This window comes from Natator depressus, chromosome 2, assembly GCF_965152275.1.
Source record: "Natator depressus isolate rNatDep1 chromosome 2, rNatDep2.hap1, whole genome shotgun sequence".
In the NCBI taxonomy this organism is placed as follows: domain Eukaryota; kingdom Metazoa; phylum Chordata; order Testudines; family Cheloniidae; genus Natator; species Natator depressus.
Genome location: NC_134235.1, coordinates 73282485 through 73305838, shown reverse-complemented (window position 1 = coordinate 73305838; position 23354 = coordinate 73282485). Strand labels below are relative to the sequence as shown.

General features: G+C 41.8%; 1 protein-coding gene across 3 annotated transcripts in view; it reads right to left on the bottom strand.

Moving 5' to 3' along the window:
• NOL4 (nucleolar protein 4) overlaps window positions 1–23354 on the bottom strand; it is a 246512-nt gene that overhangs the window by 127257 nt on the left and 95901 nt on the right. Inside the window, exon 1 of one of the 3 annotated variants that reach the window (XM_074944424.1) lies at window positions 764–960. The exons of the other annotated variants lie outside the window; for them this stretch is intronic. The gene's annotated coding sequence lies outside the window, so the exon portion shown is untranslated. Of the gene's footprint in view, window positions 1–763; window positions 961–23354 lie in introns of those variants that run through there. 3 annotated transcript variants of the gene reach the window in all.

The following is a 23354-nucleotide window of genomic DNA, read 5'->3' as shown; positions in this document are numbered from 1 at the left end:
TTAAAAAACTAGAAGACTTAAGCATCTACTAAAAGTGGAAGACAGGACCACATAAAAGAAAAGCTAGAACACCAAAAAAAGCAGATGATGGAACAATTAAAATACACCCTTTCTATCCAGCAAAATACAGAGATACAGCCACGTTTCTCACGTTGTATCCTGTCAAATCATAACAGCATCACATAAAGTAAGCTAAATAAAAAAAATAGTTTTAACTCTTCCTCAAAGAAAAGCTGGTATTATAATGTGATTATCCATTTAATAAACTTTTTATTTTTCTGTGCAGGTTTTAAATGAAGAACACAAATCATTGTTGAAACATTCTTTCTAAATTTTCATGCTTAAAATGCATAGTTCAGCATTTTCGCAGTTGAGGATTGTAGTAGCACAAATAGGTATCCTCACGCTTTCCCCTTATTTTTCAGCACACAGGAATTCTTAAGTGTGCAGTATATTGCATACACAACTGCACGCTCACTAAAATTTGTAAGGCATGCTATTCATCACTTGTCCAGTTTTGCTCACCAAGTGAGACATGCTTACGGTTTTTAGGTGTGCATATCAAGGTTTTAAAAATTTACCCCCTAGTTTTCTAAAGAGCTAAAGCTTTGCATCCACATTTGAAATACCACCTCAACTAGCAAAACATATTGCTATTCCAGACACAGCCTCCTGCTGTCATTCCACTGTTGGCATGGGACAGTCTTCAACAAGACTTAGAAAACCTCATTTGATATTCCACTCTGGAGGAGCCAACACTTACTGTGAATTCTGCTCTTCAACTTAAATACCAGTGTCTGTGGCAGGCCAATTCTATCATTGCAGATACAGCATCCCTCAGGCGAGGTCCAACCTTTCTCTCACAGTGCACCCAGGGATTAGCTTGACTTCCCCTAAATTCTCTCCACTGCACAGTAAGAGCTAATCTTTCCTGTATGAAGCAGGAGATGGTGTTGCTATGACAACTGAGCACATTCTAGCAATGGGACTACTGAGATGAGCCGAAAAAACGACAGTGAAACATGCACTCAGCCTTCCTCCAGGGCTACGGGATTCTTCCTCTAGGATTTAATTCCCCAACAAGTTTACTGACAGGCTGGGATGTTGATTATCTATGTGCTTTGCTACAGGGAGATTACTAGTTAAGAATATGGTTGGAAGATCACGGTGTTATTTAATGAAGCTGCCATTCCTAGTTATGTTAAATTGCTGATTTTAAATGCAACATAGCTGTGTTTAAACCACTAAATGTTCATAAATGGTAGCCTATGCTTAATCTGCACTAATATCTCACTGTAAAAAAGAAAAATGAAGTCACAAGCCAAGTCCTTCAACTTTTGTTTTCCTATTTATTATCCATATACTATTTCTTTTAAGATTAGACACTCACTCTCTCTTACACGCACACGCACACCGCAGCACAGCATCAGTGTTTGAAGCACTAAGGTTTCCAGAGGTGGGGGAGGGGATGCTGACAAAAGCAAATCCCAGCAGCCACATTTCTCATATAAATCAGAGAACAACCACAATAAGCTTAGGGAGCCCTGTTCATCAAGGAAAAAGGAAACTGAGTAATCCGTATTGTAAATATCAGATATTTACTGCTGCAGAATGTCTGACTACATTTTAAACACTTTTTCCTCAATGAAAAGACAAAGAAGATTTCAGAATCTGTATATTTTTATTTGCACATTTTTAAACATTCGATCTTAAATTAAAATAGAAACTTGGCATGAAAATTTAATTGCCTTTATAAAAAAAACCTTAACATTTTATTATTGCATACCCCGTGGGGATCTGAGCACGATCATGTCTTCTTCTGTCATCTCAGCCACGGTCATATGCCAAGGAGCCTTCACCTCCAAGAGTCAGCAACTTAGAATATTATACCTCAATAAATGGAATTTTCACTCATCCATTTATATGGAACTGATTTCACTACTCCTTGAGTTTCCATTATCACCCTCATGTCTCATTCCCCTCGGCTATGTGCACTACTATATACATGTTGCAGCAGCTATGGTATGGCACACTGCCTCAAAGTTTGCACTGACTCTCTGTAACTAAGTATTTAGGAAGCTGCAGAGGAATTTAATTTACACCACCCTAAGCCACCTCACCCTCACTGGAAACTGAGGGGGCAAAATCACCTCAGAGAAGAAGTCATCCAGAGGTGCAGGAATCCAGAGGTTAGATTTGATGCCGGTCTCCTATTGGGCTGGCAGCCAAGTAAGTGGCTGTATAACAACCTTCCCCGTAAATCCAAGTTATATATGACTTGTAATGTACCTTGTATCTACCTAAACAACCTTTCATCCCAATACTGCACTGAATGTATTTCCACTGAGAAACTCACAAAGCAGAAATGATGTACAGTATATTTTCTCAAGGCCGCATAATACGTACTTGTTGGCTCGTTGTAGCCTTAACACAGCATCTCTAGAATTATACAACCCATTTAGATTTGCCTTAATTTGAGTCTTGGCACGCCTCCGCAATACACATGTACACAACATTAAAAAAAAACAAAAACCAAACCGAACAAAAAAATCTATTGGCCCTGACTCTATTCCCACAGCTTGCTATGAAGACATATTAGTGTAATTCACTAAACAGTTATAGCACCTGTATTCATTATCATCTAATTAGTGTGAGGTTTCCTCCTTTTTGCATTTTCCTGCTCACGTTCTATAAAATTGGAGAAAGGCTAAGTCAGGTAAACAACATATGGTTTTGCTTTTAAAACCAACCAACCAGAATTCTTGAACACTGAAGAATCTCTTGGTTAAATAATTTTCAACTCAAGAGGTAATATTTTACACCCCGTATTCCACTGGGAAACTCTGATATTGTAGGCATGCAAATTGGTTTTGGGGGAAAAAGGCATATAAGCAGATGTTGGATGATGTTACAGATTTCTCCTGTCATATCTTTCTTACAGACTGTGCATACAGGGCGTTAGGGATTGTGAACTGGACTTCCACTTGATAATGAAGAATGGTATTAGAGGACACTATTGCTGGAGATGCCATATTTTACATCTGTTTCAAAGATTAGTCCTGACTACTTTTAGTCATTAAATATCCTGTGGCTTTTTTTGTTTTCTCCAGCACCCTCGCCTAACACCTGTTAGTTAATAACATGGGTATGAGTCTTCCACTGCATTGGTTATTCCAACATAGAGCTGGAAACTTCCTGACTTGGTTCTCAATAGTTCTGCCTGATCATTCTATCAGGAAAAATGCCCCCACGCTCAACTCCTCTCAGTGGAACCAGGAGTTTCAGCTTCCATCGCTCAGAAAGCTACTGAGATATTCAGGGGACCAGAATCACCACCACTGCATACTGGAACCCAAAAACCCCATGGGATTTGCCTGAGCAAGGAATGAGCAGAATGTAGTTGTACCCCAGGGGCAGTGCAGAGAAGCACGAGTTTTTCCCATTCTGCCTTTGCTCCTTATGCCACCTCCCCTGTGCCTTCTCAGTTGGACTACCAGGCATCCAGGGCAGAATCCAAACTTTGTCCATTTTCTACACATCTATTTTGTGGGGTACCAAAAGCACAACATCTGCTTTTCATGTGCACACAGACCTAGCAGGGAGACCACGCAGGGGCTTGTTGGGGATGTTTCCTCTTATGTCTGTTGACAACTACACAGCCTGGACTATAATCAGGCCATAAATAAGAACCTCAGGATTTGGCCCATTATGAAGAACAAATAAAAAAACAAAAAATATTACGCTTCAGAGGGGTAGCCGTGTTAGTCTGGATCTGTAAAAGCGGCAAAGAATCCTGTGGCACCTTATAGACTAATAGACGTATTGGAGCATGAGCTTTCGTGGGTGAACACCTTGCATCCGACGAAGTGGGTATTCACCCACGAAAGCTCATGCTCCAATATGTCTGTTAGTCTATAAGGTGCCACAGGACTCTTTGCCGCTTTAAAAAAATATTATGTGGGTCAAATATAGACAAGTTAATTTGGGCACAGGGACCTTCGCTCTTGTATTCCCTGACATTTTTTATTTTTAACTGTGAAACCTTAACACTGAATTATCATTTCTTGCATATCATATCTCTATGTACGTGTACCATCCTTTGAGATCTTTATATGAAAGGCACCATGTGTTGCAAGTGTATATCTTTTTGTCTGAACTATTCATTGACCCTGCAAAGTGTTCAGTGCTGAACAAAAAGCTTAAGCACACACAAGCTTTGCTGAACTGGGGCTACAGTGCCCAACCTTTGCAGAGTCAAACCCTTGCTCCAGATTTTTAACACCGCTCATTCTATTCATACTCCTTGCTAATTCAGGATCTGATTCTGTCAGGTAATGAGTTAATACAGACAATAAATTTAAACAAGTGAATGGAAATCTCTGGTTTTGCACTGAAATGCGAGAACCACAAATCTGCACTTTAACATACAAAGCACCACCTTATTTTACCTTTGGAAATGTGTAATTTTGTTTAACTTTTTTCATCTTGCAATTTCATCCTCTGTCATTTAACCAATTAGGATCTGATTCTGATTTCACTTACACTGGTTTTCTCTACTTGTAATTCCACTGACTTCAGTGGAGTTAGTCCAGATTTATACCAGACTAAGAGACAGCAGAATCAGGCCTTCATGGTTTCTGAATCAGAAGAGATGGGTCATCCCTTATGAAAAGAAAAAAATATATGATTTTTTTTAAAAAAGGAAGAAAGTACTATCATTTCATTCTAGCCAAGATATTTTTATACATGAAAACTACAAAGGTTTTTACCCATAAAATATTATTATTATTATTAGTTTGTCTTCCCACGTAAGTAGTTTGCATTTTGGATTTGTACTGGTAAATGCAAAGGCATAAATAGGTACTCACAGAATAAATAAACAATCAAAGTAAGACGCAAGCTTTTCAACATTAAACAAAATCATTTCTACATGAAAATCATCAATGCAAGACCAGGTCAAAAATTAAGATATAATAGGATGTTATATTTCCCAGATCTGGAAGATTGGCTTGTCTGCTTGGATGGGGTTGAGAGGCAAAGCAATGGTAAAACTGCTCTTGTTAATGTGTATTATTTACACATCTTCAAAAAATTGAATTTCATCCCTGTTTAAAGCATGTCATTACATCAGGCTACCTTGTGTCAGTGCAATCTCTGATGAACAAGACTGACAATAAAAATTATACTGTATACTCATCTGATAGACATACTTATTCTAAAAGGAAGTGCAGAAAATAATAGCAACACCACATTAAAAAAAAAATTACTGCCTTAGTCTCCAGGCTCAGCTTGAAAGTTTCCAACTCAAGTGCTTGAAGGTAGACACCTTAGCTCGTATTAGGCATCTAAATCAAAGTTGTTTCATTTTCAGAGATGCTGAGCACCCACAACTTCCTTTGAAGACAATGGAATATGTTGGGGCTGACCATCTTTCAGAAATCAGGCCATTTATTTAAGTATCCAATTTGGAAAATTTGAGGCTTAGCAGTTAAATAAAATTAGTTATCTTATTTATACACAAATAGTGTTCAGAATTTTTTGCAAAGAAACAAATTCATGTTAGGATACTTAAAAAAGGTAAAATAAAGAAATTTTTCCTAGTATGATTGTGTTTCTCTTGCTAAAGATTTTAAGCTATCCAAACTCCAGAATAATAGAGTTGGTTTCCAAAAGTATTTTTTCCGGGTTCACTTCTGATAACAACTACAGTATGTTATGCTGTTAAGAAATATTTCATTTCAGATTCTGTAACTTACAAGGTCAGTTACAGTTAACTATTAAAACAACTCATTGATTTCTGTTTCAGTTTACTAATATGCACTGTGTTTGTAGAACACAAGTCTTTGTCTATAATATATCTAAATAGTGACAGGCCTCGCTGGATAGGTTAAAAGGCAATTGAGAGAACAAGATGGCCATCTTATTCATGGATCTCTTCTCCTCTGTAAAATATCCCCCATGCCTCCTCCCATACTCCAAATTGTCCCCTCTTGCCCTCTAGTTGAGTAGATCTAAGGCAATAGATAGCTTTTGAAAAAAATATTTAGATTAATGGTATTTTTGCCATAATTTTAATAACTAAGTTTGCCAGCAGAGGCTGGTGGATATAAAAAAAGTCTTCTTCAGAGAAACCAATGGTCTTTCAAAATGGCTGCCATCTCCCATTGTACTCAATGAGATTAAGGCTATACTGACCTTTCGTTAAAAGTATCCTCTTCCAAAATGCCCGCTGCTTCCCACTGACAGTGAAGCCAGCAGCCATTTTGTTAAGCACAGTCTGTGGTCTCAATCCTATTGAATGCAATGGGAAGTGGCAGCCATTTTAAAAGAGGGCAGTTAGTTGTATGTGAAATTCTCTGCAGAAGATTATTATTTGTCACTCTCTGCTAAAGAAACTTTCATTTATGCACAGTATTTGGGAAAGTTACTATAAATCTTTTTTAAAGTTTTCAAATAGCCTACGCAAGAAATTTCAAGTGAGTTTTAATAAATGAAGTTTGGAATGTCTGTTATTCTGTCATTAAGATCATTCTGGAGAAACAGATACCAGCGTAAAATTTCTTAAAAGACCCGTTTTTAATTATTTTAACTCAAGCTAATTAACCTACCGGTAAATTATCAGAACATATGTTCTGTACTCCATCAAGAAATGCTATAATTTTGGGGCGAATACACTATATTCTTCACACATAGGACAGAGATTCAACCACCTCATTAAGTGCAAAACTCAGCTTTACCAGTGGAACCACAAGCAGTGCTTCCATAATAAATCTGTCAAATATGGCATTATTGTGTCACAACTGGGTGTTTTGGGGAACATGCCTGAGGCAAGAGTTTGTAGAATGTGGGGGTTTTGAACCAAGCAAGTATTTTCATGGGTATGATCAGTGATTAATGTTTAATAACCATTACTATTAATTACTTGTATTATGGTAGTGCCTTGAGATCTTAACCAAGATTAGTGCCCCATTGCAGTAGGTATTGTACAAACACAGTGAGACAGTCTCTACTTCCAAAGACTTTACAATCTAACCACAGAAGACAGAAAGAGGGTGGGAGAAGGGAAGTGTTATTAACCGCACTTTACTAAGGGAGAAGTGAAGTTCAAAGCTTAAATGACTTGCCCCAGGTCCCGTAGGAAGTCTGTAGCACAAGTGGGAACTGAACGGAGACGGAGATCTCCCAAGTCTAACTCCAGTACCTTACCCCAAAAGCCAAACAATTCTTGTTCCCATGTACACATAGGTACAGAGCCAGATTAGGTTCTCAGTTACGCTGTGTAAATCTAGAGACCTCCCCGGAAGTTTCTCCACTATGTCCTGAAAGCAGACTCTGGCCCACAGACTAATGTATTGGCTAGTTTGTGTCAGAAGCTCTACCCTCTGTTGAACAGAATACAACTTCTCAAATGTTTTCTAACTATCTCAACCACTATTGCCTGCCATGCAAAGAATACATACAGTAAACCTAAATTTTTGTCTACACACTAAAAGAAACTAGATAGGTTAGATTAAGTAGATAAGAGACTTATTTTGGAAATGAAAGGTGTAACGTTTAGTTCCCCATGATACATGTATGTGACCGTGTGTATATGCAGGCCCATGTAGCAATGGATTGTTACAAGACATGGTAATCAGCTAAATCTCCTACATGGGTGGAAAGAATACTCAATCTTCTGCTCCCAGTGAAAACTTTCCATCATTTCAGCTCACGAGTATCTGTTCATCACCACTAGTGTTAGGGTTTGTAGGGCTTTCATAGCCCAGTCAGTAATGTGTGAAATACTCTAAAATATTAAAGCAGCCTAAGTGAAAACATTTTCTATAGAAATGTGTCATACATTGAGGACAATTTAAAATAAAATTATTTTACTTATAGACTAGACAGCAAATATTACCAATTAGAGCAGGTATTGACTACATTCACATGATCTGATCCGAAGCCCACTGAAGTCAATGTAAATCTTTGGATTGACTTCAGTGGGTTTTGGATCAAGTCCATAATACAGAACTGCTGCTAGAACTGGTAACATCTGACCTACCACTATAAACATAAAAGAAAGCTTTGTAATTGCATGGTATATATGGAAGATATAGTGTTTCCAGACTAACTTGATTCACCTCATTGCTTATTGAGGGCCTGGTCCAATGCCCATGGAAGCCAATGGAAAGACTTTAATGGGCTTTGTGTTAGGGCCTGAGTGCTTCAAAAGATACCAGCCTCCCACTGTAGGCATCTGCGATAAGAGATGTTTAGGTTGAGATTTTTAAACTTGATTTGGAAATTTAGCCACACACCACAATGTGCCTGATCAAAACCTCATTAGCAAGTGACAAAACTGTGGTTAACTTCATTGGTGCAAAACTGGGATTGCAGTGAGAAACAAATATTTGGAACAAGGGCTTGGAATCCCAGTCATTAGAAAAGGCTCGTGTGGGTCTTGAATGATCTAACTATGTATTTCCTACTTGTAATTTTGGTGGCACAATGAACTTCAAAATTTAAAAAAGGCAAAATTAATGTTGCTATATCAGACACAGTTTAGATTAAGGTAGAGTTACAGGCCAAATTCAAAATGAGTATGATGAAATAATTTTTTCGATATAAATATTAATCTCATGTTTAAAACTGGAATGTTCACAAACCCTTTCCATTGTTTAATTCCCCAAACCAAAACCCCTCCGAGGGCAGGCAGTGATACAGCTCTAATTCCTAGGGGAAATGTGCGATGGGGTAGATCTACGCTGCAATTAGACATCTACAGAACCCACCTTGCAGGGTCCTAGAGCCCGGGCCACAGCCTGAGCCCTAAAGTCTACACTAGCATTAAACAGCTCCTTCGCCCAGGTCAGCTGCAACATCAAAGAAACATTAAGCAGCATTCTGAAGCACCATAGCGAGTATCTAGGGGAGGCAGGTGAGTGTTACTACAGGGCATACAGTACTTCGCTAAAAACATACTTTTTTCTTTCAGAAAGTTCTATCACAGGAAGCCAAGCTCTAAAAATAATTGTCTTGCTGTTTGATGAAAACAGAGGAGAGGAACAGAGGCCAAGGCTTGGCGTACAAAAGGAGAAGCAGAGAGACACAGAGAGCGGGAGAAATAGGAAGATAGGATGAAGAATGAGCGAGAGGAAGGAGAGAACATTTGGACAGGGAAAGGGAGCCTGGAACTTTAAATATTCTATGGACCCAGAGTTAAAAATTATATGTGTATTTGTATTACAGTAGCACCTCGACATCCCAATTTAGATCAGGACCCACTGTGCCAGGCACTGTACATACGCATACTAACAAAGTCCCTGCCCTGAAGTGTTTACTGGATATGCCCATACTGCAATTAGGAGGTGTGATTGCAGCACATGCAGACATACTAACCTAGCTTTGATACAGCTGAATTAAAGCTATCTTGATGAACAACAGCAGTGAAGACGTGGCAGCACAGGCTAGCCCTGCCTGCCTGGGACCCTAGGTATGTACTCAAGCAGCCGCTGCCCATGCTTAGGGTTGCCCGGTGTCTGGTTTTCAACTGGAACACCCGGTCGAACTGGGACCCGGGTGGCTCCGGTCAGCACCGCTGACCGGGCCATTAAAAGTCCGGTCAGCGGCACAATGAGGTCCCAGGGATAAGGCGGGCTCCCTGCCTGCCCTCGCTTTGCGTGGCTCCCGGAAGCGGCTGCTAGGTCCCTGTGGCCCCCAGGTGCATAGGCAGCCACGGAGGCTTTGCACACTGCCCATGCCCTGAGTACCAGCTAAGGAGCTCCCATTGGCCGGGGACAGCGCCTGCAGACATGAGGGCAGCGCGCAAAGCCTCAGTGGTCGTCCATGCGCCTAGGGGCCGCAGGGGCCTGGCAGCTGCTTCTTGAGAGCTGCGGTAAGGGACCCCGCACCATGAACACAGTCCTGCACCCAAAGTCCCTCCCAGATCTCCCTTTGATCTAGGGAGATCATAGCTAGCCTGGGTGTGGGAGCACTGGACACGCATGGGACAGAAATCATGGGTGGCCAATATTATATTTCTGGACCCAACAGAGAAGGAGGTAAACACAGAGTTAGCTGATGGAAACACAGCTGTGCTCTCTTTATTGTTCTTGCTACAAAACAAACTACAGGAAGGAAGGCTTTGCACTGGGCAGGAGAGAGTACTCAACATTTAAAGGGACGGGACACCACAACAGGTACTGCAATCACACCTCCCAATTGCAGAGTGGGAATGTCCACAGTCTAATAGGCAAGACAGACAAATAGTGGGATAAAGGAAATATTACTATTCCCACCATACAGATGGGAATTTGATATTAAAAAAGAAAGACTGAATTACTTGTCCAACATCACACTAAGGACATTTGTGACAGAGCCATGAACTGGACCTGAATTCAAGTCCTGTGCCTTAACCACAAAACCATCTTCCTCTGTTGTTGAAACAGACCCTGCACAATAGGACTCTCTTTCTATCCTTTGTGCACCTTCTGCACCCCACTCAAAAAAAAAGTTAATTTTCCAGGCATAAATTTGGAATCCTTTGTCTTCAGGAACAACACATTTTGACTGTGTGTGCAGTGAGTTGATGTACCCATTAAAATTAACTTTAAAAAGATCAAGAAAATAAGGACTAAATTGTCAGTAGTAAACATAATGTCAAAAACTGCTAAGAGTGGGTGTGTCAAGCACTTTTATTCAAATCTATCAGATACTTCTCAGTGAAGAATCCTACTGTTCCCTGTGTAGATGAGGCCACCGGGGGAAATAAGACAAAAATATGGGTAGCAGTTAGCCATTACGATGGTGCATAATGATAATTAGCATACCATATTCGCAAGTTCAAACAACATGCTGAAGATACAGCATGTAACTCTATTACACCCTTTTATCTGAATCATTACAGGCTGCCTCTTAGCTACTGTATCAGGGTGGGTGAACCTAGTAAACGTTGCTATTTCGATGAGAGATTTTATTGTTTTGTATTGTGCAGTACATGCCACATAGAACACACATACCTTGCAATACTGTGGTGGTGCTTAGATAACTAAATAAATCTCTGCTGTTACCTAACCTGAGTGTTCTAGGAACAGTATTTCCTATAGCAAGTACAGGGAAGCACAAGGGAACAGGGAACATGTTGAGGTAACCATATTTATCTATCCTAGGTGAAGTTAGGAAAATTTTCATTATCTGCACTCTGTGTAATGATTTTTAAAGTATATACACAAGTTGTGTATAAACAGCTTATATATGAATTTAATACTCAGCTGCAAATTTTAGCTAACTTTTCAGTTTAGTCTGACTACAGGCAAAATAAATGTAAGCATAAAAGAGTAGGGAGACGTATAACAGCAGCTTTACATTCCTATGTTCATTCAACTCAAGATGTTGATTTCAATAATGTATCAATTTTCCATGCTTCTTGATTGGTTGACTTTTTTTAATATGCATCCATTCCTATGGCTTCTGAGTGCATGAAAATTTAAACATCTCAAGTCTTCATCTAAACCCACTGCAAGCAGGGCACTCATCCTACCATACCAACAATTCAATAATAGTCCATTGTCAAGCAGACACTTCAACAAAGCATGTCTTGCATCATGCCCTGACGGTCTGCAAGTTCTGGCGGAATGCCAGCGGGAGCAAATTTCAGAGCCTTCCATTGAAAACATACTGCACCTCTAGTCTCCAAGCAGGCACATCTAAGAACTGTCAGCAAACGCATGACAGCTGATTTCAGCTATTGGGATGGATCTTATCTGAAACTCCATAGTATGAAAATATATGGCTAATAATATAATGACTACTTAACGTAAAGGATCCTCATGACAACATATTTATGTAAGATATTGCTCTCTGGGATAGCCTCATAAGAGATTCAGTATCTCTCATCTTCCTGAGCTTCCCAGCAGGCCAGTAGTCAGATAATGTTACCTCAACACCTTGCAGTATCCCACAAACAATATGATGCAGCACAGAGTCTCTAGAATAGCAGACAACACCTCTGAACGTCTCACTAGGCTGTCATGGTGAGTATAAGTTTTAAATACAGGGATGTTAATATGCTCAATACTGAGGCTACAGTACATTACATATATACATTCTCTCCACTCATCTACAAATGTATATTGCTCAGTACCACAGAGAATCCCTTTCAAAGCCTCATTTCGCCCAACTTGACACACACAAACCAGAGGTTTGTCTATAAATCACAAGGGTTGGAGGGTATTCTATTTATAGATACTTTAGCCTTAAGTAAAGTACAGTACATTGATTCAGTTAATAAAACCAGCACCAAAGCTGCCTTTCTCCAGTATTTTATCAATATTCAGATCACTGGGTCTATGAGATTTATTAATGTTCTCATCATGAACATAAATGCCTAAATAGTTTAGGGTAGCATGATTTCTGGTCTTATACTTAAAATGATAAGAAATATAGAAAGTGAGTTGCAAAGGCATAGCAACTATCCCAAAATAGGAACCCAAATTCCAAACAGATTCATCTCTGCTCTGCAAGTAGTTTGACAAATTGGTTTTGTCTAACCAGACTGAGATTTATTGATTGATTGATTGATTGATTGATTGGAGGAGGGGAGAGAGGCGGGGGGACGGGGTTGTTCGGACAGTGCTTGGGGCCATAGAGATTTAAGCCTTTCGGCTCGCAGCTTTCTCCAAACTGACCCCATTTATGACCCCAGCATTTTCTGGGGAATTTAACCTTAAAAAAAAAAAAGAGTTTGGCTCTTGTCATTCCAAAGATATGTTTCCAAATGTTAACCTTTGTTACTATGCTGGATGTATGGGCTGGCACAAGGCTGGGGTTGGAGACTTACAATGGCCACCTTTCCTCGCATTGACTCTTGGTGCCTTTCCAGCTGAGGTTCCTGGAAAAGGGTGGGAGTAGGTAGAGCCAATTAGCTGTTTCTTGACTTCTCATCCTTTTCCCAAGAAGTAGGTAAGGCAGGGAGAAATACATTCTATTGCTCAACTGTCCCACACCCTGCCTGGAAGAAAAAGATTAATAAACTGGGCTTCCCTACTCTCATTCCCCCAAACCATAACTGAAGAAGGGAAAAGAAGAGACTCTACTGCCAAAAATCCCTGTGGAGATTTCTCTTTGGAGCCTGCACCATGGTTTCCAATCCCACAGGAGCACTGTGAGGATATATTGATATATCTGTGAGGTGCTCAGATACTGTGGAGATGGATGGATGGATGTAGGGAGTGAACCACTGAAAAGGAAAATCACAAGTTGAAGGGAAAAGGTAACAAGCAGTTCAACATCTGAGGGGAAAAAATCATGCTGGTTCCACCCCTGCTTGTGTACAGTTCCTTTTAAAACACTGTTTTGGAGTTAAAATATAATGTTTCCATTAGTTTTGCCACATTGAGACTCTGTAAGAGATACTCCATTAGTCTCACAGAGCTTACCTCTGGTGTTACTTAAATATAAAAAACGTAACAGCTTATACCGATAATATATCTTGCACATTACTCCACCAGTCACTTTTAGAATTTATTCATGCTCAATAACAGAATGCTCAGAAAGTTAGTCAATTCCATTATGTTGCTTTTCACCCTACACCCAAGCACAGACCACCTGAGGGGTATACACTGGTTTTACCAGTATAGATACTGGCAGACGTCCCAGGTGGGAGAAGATCAGCTGGGGGGTATGAGAGGGAGGTTGCTGGTAGTGAAAAAACGACACTCTCATTTTCCAAGGGCCCCAGCAGCGGGCCAGCACAGAAAGTGGGTGGGGTGCTGTCTAAGGAGGGTATATCACAGGGATAAGTGCATTATCACAACTTGAATAGAATTGACTGAGGCAGAGCGGCTAGAGGATGCACTAATTTAGTATTTCCCCTAGGCAGCTTCCATGGCAAGACTCCTATGGAGCCCTGACTGCAACTTAAAAGTTACCTTTCCCTAGCAGAAAGCCTGAGGGAGTGCAAGCAGTGACTCTGGTGAAGGGAGATATAATCACACCTCACAGCACCAGCTTGAATGAATCTAGACATTTGCACAAAGGACTAACTGGCTGCTGCACCTTTCAGAGATGGGAATGAGAAGGTCACTAAAAAAATTGATTCTGTGGGTCGTTCTGAGAGGAGGAAAAGACAATGCCAGCTCCATGTGATAATTTCTGTCTAAGAGGAAAAAACTGAACATTTCCAGAAAGGACAATCAGTTTGATGTGCCTCAGGCATCATTAATGTGCACTCTGGCCATTTACACAAGATTTTACCAAATTATTTAATGAAAAGATTTACCGGAAGTTGTTCCAGTGCCACGCTAATGATGCTACCTGTGTGATGCACAGAGCTCTGCGCCTGAGAGAGGAAAAACACTACAGCCTATATTGTAGTGGGAATACAGGGGATGCTGTACAATATTAAGACTGACAGATGTGGCTTCCAGAATTTTAGTCATTTAGTCATAAATGCACAGAAAATGGATTGGGTTATAGTTAAAGCCCTAAGGTAAGTGGGGACGTGGGATACCAGGAGGAAACAAGAGCAGGAGAGCGCGAGAGGGGAGGGCTCCTGCCTCATACTAAGAAAGCAGGACAAACAGCAAGTTATCTCAAGTGCCTATACACAAATGCAAGAAGCCTGGGAAACTAGCTTGGAGAACTGGAAGTCCTGGCACAGTCAAGGAACTATGATGTGACTGGAATAACAGAGACTTGGTGGGATAACTCACATGACTGGACTACTGTCATGGATGGATATAAACTGTTCAGGAAGGACAGGCAGGGCAGAAAAGGTGGGGGAGTTGCATTGTATGTAAGAGAGCAGTATGACTGCTCAGAGCTCCGGTATGAAACTGCAGAAAAACCTGAGAGTCTCTGGATTAAGTTTAGAAGTGTGAGCAACAAGGGTGATGTCGTGATGGGAGTCTGCTACAGACCACCGGACCAGGGGGATAAGGCTTTCTTCTGGCAACTAACAGAAGTTACTAGATCGCAGGCCCTGGTTCTCATGGGAGACTTCAATGGGAGACTTCAATCACCCTGATATCTGCTGGGAGAGCAATACAGCGGTGCACAGACAATCCAGGAAGTTTTTGGAAAGTGTAGGGGACAATTTCCTGGTGTAAGTGCTGGAGGAAACAACTAGAGGCAGAGCTCTTCTTGACCTGCTGCTCACAAACCGGGAAGAATTAGTAGGGGAAGCAAAAGTGGATGGGAACCTGGGAGGCAGTGACCATGAGATGGTCGAGTTCAGGATCCTGACACAAGGAAGAAAGGAGAGCAGCAGAATACGGACCCTGGACTTCAGAAAAGCAGACTTTGACTCCCGCAGGGAACTGATGGGTAGGATCCCCTGGGAGAATAATGTGAGGGGGAAAGGAGTCCAGGAAAGCTGGCTGTATTTTAAAGAATCCTTATTGAGGTTACAGGGACAAACCATCCCGAAGTGTAGAAAGAATAGTAAATACGGCAGGCGACCAGCTTGGCTTAACAGTGAAATCCTTGCTGATCTTAAACACAAAAAAGAAGCTTACAAGAAGTGGAAGATTGGACAAATGACCAGGGAAGAGTATAAAAATATTGCTCGGGCATGCAGGAGTGAAATCAGGAAGGCCAAATCACACCTGGAGTTACTCTTAACATCTCTTGCTAGCTGCAACAAGAAGGGTTTCTTCAGGTATGTTAGCAACAAGAAGAAAGTCAAGGAAAGTGTGGGCCCCTTACTGAATGAGGGAGGCAACCTAGTGACAGACAATATGGGAAAAGCTAATGTACTCAATGCTTTTTTTGCCTCGTCTTCATGAACAAGGTCAGCTCCCAGACTGCTGCACTGGGCAGCACAGCATGGGGAGGAGGTGACCAGCCCTCTGTGGAGAAAGAAGTGGTTTGGGACTATTTAGAAAAGCTGGACAAGAACAAGTCCATGGGGCCGGATGTGCTGCATCCGAGAGTGCTAAAGGAGTTGGCGGATGTGATTGCAGAGCCATTGGCCATTATCTTTGAAAACTCATGGCGATCGGGGGAGGTCCCGGATGACAGGAAAAAGGCTAATGTAGTGCCCATCTTTAAAAAAAGGGAAGGAGGAGGATCCGGGGAACTACAGGCCAGTCAGCCTCACCTCAGTCCCTGGAAAAATCATGGAGCAGGTCCTCAAGGAATCAATTCTGAAGCACTTAGAGGAGAGAAAAGTGATCAGGAACAGTCAGCATGGATTCACCAAGGGCAAGTCATGCCTGACTAATCTAATTGCCTTCTATGACAAGATAACTGGCTCTGTGGATGAAGGGAAAGCAGTGGACGTGTTGTTCCTTGACTTTAGCAAAGCTTTTGACATGGTCTCCCACAGTATTCTTGCCAGCAGTTAAAGAAGTATGGGCTGGATGAATGGACTATAAGGTGTATAGAAAGCTGGCTAGATTGTCGGGCTCAAAGGGTAGTGATCAATGGCTCCATGTCTAGTTGGCAGCCGGTATCAAGTGGAGTGCCCCAAGGGTCGGTCCTGGGGCCGGTTTTGTTCAATATCTTCATAAATGATCTGGAGGATGGTGTGGATTGCACCCTCAGCAAGTTTGCAGATGACACTAAACTGGGAGAAGAGGTAGATATGCTGGAGGGTAGGGATAGGATACAGAGGGCCCTAGACAAATTAGAGGATTGGGCCAAAAGAAATCTGATGAGGTTCAACAAGGACAAGTGCAGAGTCCTGCACTTAGGACGGAAGAATCCCATGCACCGCTACAGACTAGGGACCAAATGCTAGGCAGCAGTTCTGCAGAAAAGGACCTAGGGGTTACAGTGAACGAGAAACTGGATATGAGTCAACAGTGTGCCCTTGTTGCCAAGAAGGCCAATGGCATTTTGGGATGTATAAGTAGGGGCATTGCCAGCAGATCAAGGGACGTGATCATTCCCTTCTATTCGACTTTGGTGAGGCCACATCTGGAGTACTGTGTCCAGTTTTGGGCCCCACACTACAAGAAGGATGTGGAAAAAATGGAAAACGTCCAGCACAGGACAACAAAAATGATTAGGGGACTGGAACACATGACTTATGAGGAGAGGCTGAGGGAACTGGGATCTTTTAGTCTGCGGAAGAGAAGAAGGAGGGGGGATTTGATAGCTGCTTTCAACTACCTGAAAGGGGGTTCCAAAGAGGATAGATCTAGACTGTTCTCAGTGGTAGCAGATGACAGAACAAGGAGTAATGGTCTCAAGTTGCTGTGGGGGAGGTTTAGGTTGGATATTAGGAAAAACCTTTTCATGAGGTGGGTGGTGAAACACTGGAATGCGTTACGTAGGGAGGAGGTGGAATCTCCTTCCTTAGAAGTTTTTAAGGTCAGGCTTGACAAAGCCCTGGCTGGGATGATTTAGTTGGGGATTGGTCCTGCTTTGAGCAGGGGGTTGGACTAGATGACCTCCTGAGATCCCTTCCAACCCTGATATTCTATGATTCTATGATTTTAGAGAGAGATATTTTCCCAAGTGCCAGCCATCCACCACCACCTCCACAAACACACCTTATTGAAGCTGTCACTGCCATTATGGTACTCATCCTCCAGTCAGGCAGATTATGAAGTCACCATTAATGCTGCCCTAACGATAGATGGATAGCATGAACTCATACAACAGTGCAGCTAGTATTCTTACCAAGAAGCCTTCATCACCCAAGGCCCCGATTCAGCAAAGCTTGTCAGATGCATTGAATCGGGGCTTATTTGGCTCTCCTGCATGACAGCTCCAAGACTTACTAGATTGGCATAACCTGGCTCTTTTGTTTGAAAAACAGTATTTAAATATACTCTTTTGTATTGTTTTTATAAACAAATCATGATTTTTGGAGTGGAAGAGAAGAAAATTGCCCCCCCCCCATAAAAAGTAAGGATGAATCTACTCTGTAGGATACAGAATTCCAAGTACCATGTAAAGGACAATTGAAAAGTGTGTAATTATGTGACAATTGAAGAATATGCTTCTGTGGTACCATTGTGTGGTTGGTCTGGGGCAGCGGAAAAACAGTACATGATAACATTTTACTGAACAAGAAAGGACCAATTTGCATTCAACTATGAATGCCAGTCCTTAAATGGGACTTGCTACGATGCATGTGCACACCTGCAAGCTCTCTGAAGAAACACTCAAGTCATTATTCAAATGTGTAACCCATAGAGTAATTTATTGTTTTAGAGTCAGTAGCAATATCGTTATCTTGATTACTGGGAAAAGCCACACTGATCTCACATGCAACTCTTTTCGCTAATGAATACATTCCTGCTATCATGATGAAGAACCAACTATGCCTACAACAAACACAATCATCTAATTCACAATTTTCCTTGGAAATTGAACATCACTATAAGTTATCAACATCTAAAAAAAGATTTGAAAATTCTTTTTCTGTTTTTAAAATACCTGGAAAATAAAAATGAGTCTCAAACACAGAAAAGATTAAAATGTTTTAAATTAATAATATTATATTTAAACACAGAATTTGCTCCAAGGCTAGCACCTAAAAAGGAAAGGATACAGTCTTTGAATGACGTTATGATGTAGTTCCTAGTTGGATGTACTTGAGAGTCTGTTTTGTCACTTTATCATTCAACTACAATTTTTGTATTGTAATTCTTCTGTACTTCATTGGAACAGTATTTAATTAAAAACACTAAGGAGCTAAAAATCAGAATGAAAAAGATACACACCACAAAGCAAACAATTATTGTTTAAAGAAAGGCACTTTATTTTGGACAAAACACTACATTTTTAATACTTGCAGAAATAATTGATGTTGGCAGAATTTTGATAGCAGTAGACCTCTAGTGGCTACTACAGTAATCGATGATTACACTACTTTTCTTTACCTTTTTTCCCTCTAGAATGAAAATACTGTTTAGGAACAAAACTGCCATGTATGGTTAGTGGTGCACAAAAATAGTATTAAGCACCTGATTTCTACGTTGCCACCAAAGGTACACCTCTGAACCCTGAGATTATGCTGCATCTTTTAATATATGCTGTTGAACTGTTTGTAATAAATGCATTTATTTAAAGTATATTTGCCAGTGTTATTGGGATTAATATTTTTCACACTGGCATACAATAAAGAAGAAAGTAGCTTTTGACAAAAGGAATCTACAATGAAATGAAAAAGTAATTCCTACAAAAAGCATATTCAATATCCTATGATTTAAGTTAATCAAATTACACATTAGTATTTGCTAAAAATTAAGATTTAGTCCCAAGAAGTAAAATAAATTCTGATGCTGAAAACAAATCCAAACTCCATGAAAGTGCCGTAGGGAAGTATGTTTCCTGACAGAAAGGGAAACAGTCAACATTACATCTCACTTTAGATCTAGACAAGTTTGAAATGTAATGAATGTGGATCCCACAGACCAGTGGTCAAAATACAGTCTGTCAGTATTGGCCCTGCCATTCAAATCTCCATGTGGAGAATATAAAGGTGGATAGTTCATGAAAAAAATTAGATCTGTCATTTCTAATAACATTATTACAGCAGTGTCTGCAGTGCCACTGTGGGTAAGACTGTGTCAGCATCCCTGTTACGAAGCCCACTTTCAAGAGCCCTAAATCGCAGCCAAAAATACATTCCATACTGTAGTACTGCACAATATGCCATTTTCACTAGGGGGACTACACCTATCCCTGAAGCATCAATTCTTGGCCCCTGCAAAACACAGGATACTGAACTAAATGGACAAATAGTTTGTTTCAACAGAGCAATTCTTATGCACCACCTAATATATATTCTATAGCTTCATTTTATAAGACATACCATTGTGCGTTTTAAACACTGTGTACACATACATTTTCACACTAAATTTTGGCTGTTTCAGAAGCAATTACTATATCAAGTCCCCAACTCTCTGAAAGAGGATTATAGTGAATAATGCACATTTTGTGACATTTCCATTTTAGGGCCACTTGGGCCTATTCACTTTGGCTAAAAATTATTCACTTTGGCTAAAAATTTCAAACTTGAGTACCTAAAGACAAGCATCTAAATCTATACTTTGGTGCTTAATGTTATGGCTACATGGCAATAACAGAATGCGAGTGCAGCTTGCATAGATGTACATGAGCTAGTTTTAATCTAGGTAGCTCAGATATCGGAAGCAGTGAAAACACAGCACCTTGGGCTTCAGTGCAAGCTAGCTGCTATAGCTTCACTGCTCAGTACCCAACCTAGCTAGATTAAAGTGGGAGTCCAGGGTGCTCAGTTCCTCACAGGATGCACTCAGCATCTTGCAGGACCCATCTATACAACATCATGGAAACTAACGAGCTCGTTGGTCAAAGTTTCGTCCACTAGTTAAAAACTACCATTTTATCATCACACAATACCACTACATAAAATCACTACTTTGAAAGCACTGTACCTAAAGTAAAAGTTGCTCAATTGATCCCCTAGAATATTTGGTGTACCTTCTACATCAGTGGTGGGCAACCTGCGTCCCGCAGGCTGCAGGGAAGTGCTGGCCGCCGCTTCCTGCAGCTCCCATTGACCAGGAACAGCGAACCACAGCCACTGGGAGCTGTGGGTGGCCGTGCGTGCGGATGGTCAATATAAACAAACTGTCTCATGGCCCGCCAATGGATTACGCTGACAGGCCACATGCGGCCTGTGGGCCGCAGGTTGCCCACCACTGCTCTACATACTGGAAAAATAATTGATCAATCTAATGTTGGAAAAAGCCAACTATATTTGAGAGCCAACTGTGTGCACTATATGGGTGAAATTCACCCCTGTGCAGCGGGCCTATGCTACGCTAAAGTCCCAGTTAAACTCTCAAAATAGGGTTTAACTTGTACACAGATCTTTTGTTAGACCACCACACAGTCATGAATTTCACCCTGTAAAAAACCTAGAAGATAATGTGGTCCCTGAGCCTAGGAACCTATAACCTAAATTAGACCCAGAGAGCAAAGTCTGAACATAGTCTCATATGTATACGTATACACAAACACAACACCCTGTTGGAAGGAGGAACCCTCATGCACCACAGGGTTTTGTTGTTTTTTTTTTAAGACGAATATGTATGTTCAAGGCTAGGTAGTTTTCACTGAAGCAACATTGCAGAAGTGAGTTTTAAGAGCGAATTTTAACATAGAGAGGGAGGCAATGTGCTGAAAAGTATGTTGTATTCACTGGCCATTGAAAGAATCTTTCCTTTGAGAAGAGCACCCAGTACATGGCCATGGAAGCTTTTTTTTTTTTAAAATAAAGTTAATCACACTCATAGCTGATTACCGTGGACTGAGAGGTGCAAGACAAACAACCATTTCAGTTGAGAAATCACACCCCCAACAAACACTACAGCAATTGATCTCTTGGCTGTCTATACCTCAAAGTTATCCATTAAGATAGAATGATGGATACTCATGAGCCAATCACATCCTTGCCCAAGAGCATTACCAATGATAAGTTTGGCTGGGCAGTCTGCCTAACATTGGAAGTAACATCAACTCTGCAAAAACTTCCCACTGTGTGACATCAGTGACACACTGATGCTGCAAGATTTCTAACTCTTGATTGCAGCTGGGTGAATTTGTGAGGTTATATTTTCATTGTTTATGAATATTCAAACAGCCACTGGATTTGATATTTTTAAAAATGTATGTGAATCCCCAATATTTCATGAATTTTGGCATCTGAAAATTTCTACTGGAAGTGCATTATTTATTACCTCCCATCCATAGATCATCCTGATTCAAATGAATCAGTCGTCCAGAGAGTAGAAACAGTATCAGGCAACTTAGATGACCAAGTGTAGTGAGGAGGTGGGGGCCCCCGCCACCCCAGAAAGGGACAAGCCCATCCGGATGCCGGAGTGGGAGGAGCTAGGGAGATCTGAGCCCACCCCTCAGAGGGTCAGGTGGCAACACGGAAGTATAAAGGCTCACTCTCAGAGCTCACTGGAGGGCCAGCCGCCGAGGAGGCCAGACGCCTCCAGCCTGGCCTGCAACTGGGAAGCCTCCACAGCCCAAGGTGCATGCCAGGACTGGCCAGACCTGCCCTGCACCTGCTACCCGGAGGAGTTGCCAGGCCTACCACTTGCCCACTACCCCGAAGAACCCATGGTGTTGGACCACCCCGCAGGACACCACCATGACCCAAGTACCACAAGACGGGGAGTCAGGAAGTAGCCCAGGGGCAGCTAACCTTAGTCTGGCTGTAGCACTGCCAGAGCCCATGTCAGTGTGTTGCGGTCAGGATCCCTGACGCTGCTAGGGCTAGGGATCCCTGACGCTGCTAGTCACTGACGCTGCTAGGGCCCCAGGCTGGGACGCAGTGGAATGGAAGGGCCTGCGTCCCCCGCCACCCAACTCATGGATGGCAGTCTCCCAGTCTTCCAGGTCCTTTGGAGGCCTGGGCTTATTGCTACTGTTTGCTACCGCTCAGCCCCTGCCTGAGGGCCTGAGTACTTGACTCACTGTTACCCCACCCTGACGTAGGGCCCGGGCTTACGGTGCTTCTTTCAGTTGCCGCAAGGGCTGTCGAAGGAGACTCCTGCGGCCGGACTAATTTCCCCCAAACATCAACTGTGTGTAGTGAGCCAGTGTGGCTCCTCGCTGCCCTGGAGCGGGTCGAGCCCCAGCTAGCCTCTTTACACCAAGCATACACTACAAATTAGAATCATAGAATCATAGAATCATAGAATATCAGGGTTGGAAGGGACCCCAGAAGGTCATCTAGTCCAACCCCCTGCTCGAAGCAGGACCAATTCCCAGTTAAATCATCCCAGCCAGGGCTTTGTCAAGCCTGACCTTAAAAACCTCTAAGGAAGGAGATTCTACCACCTCCCTAGGTAACGCATTCCAGTGTTTCACCACCCTCTTAGTGAAAAAGTTTTTCCTAATATCCAATCTAAACCTCCCCCATTGCAACTTGAGACCATTACTCCTCGTTCTGTCATCTGCTACCATTGAGAACAGTCTAGAGCCATCCTCTTTGGAACCCCCTTTCAGGTAGTTGAAAGCAGCTATCAAATCCCCCCTCATTCTTCTCTTCTGCAGACTAAACAATCCCAGCTCCCTCAGCCTCTCCTCATAAGTCATGTGCTCTAGACCCCTAATCATTTTTGTTGCCCTTCGCTGGACTCTCTCCAATTTATCCACATCCTTCTTGTAGTGTGGGGCCCAAAACTGGACACAGTACTCCAGATGAGGCCTCACCAGTGTCGAATAGAGGGGAACGATCACATCCCTCGATCTGCTGGCTATGCCCCTACTTATACATCCCAAAATGCCATTGGCCTTCTTGGCAACAAGGGCACACTGTTGACTCATATCCAGCTTCTCGTCCACTGTCACCCCTAGGTCCTTTTCCGCAGAACGACCTTGAGAATGACCTTGAGCGGATCACTGCGGACTACGTG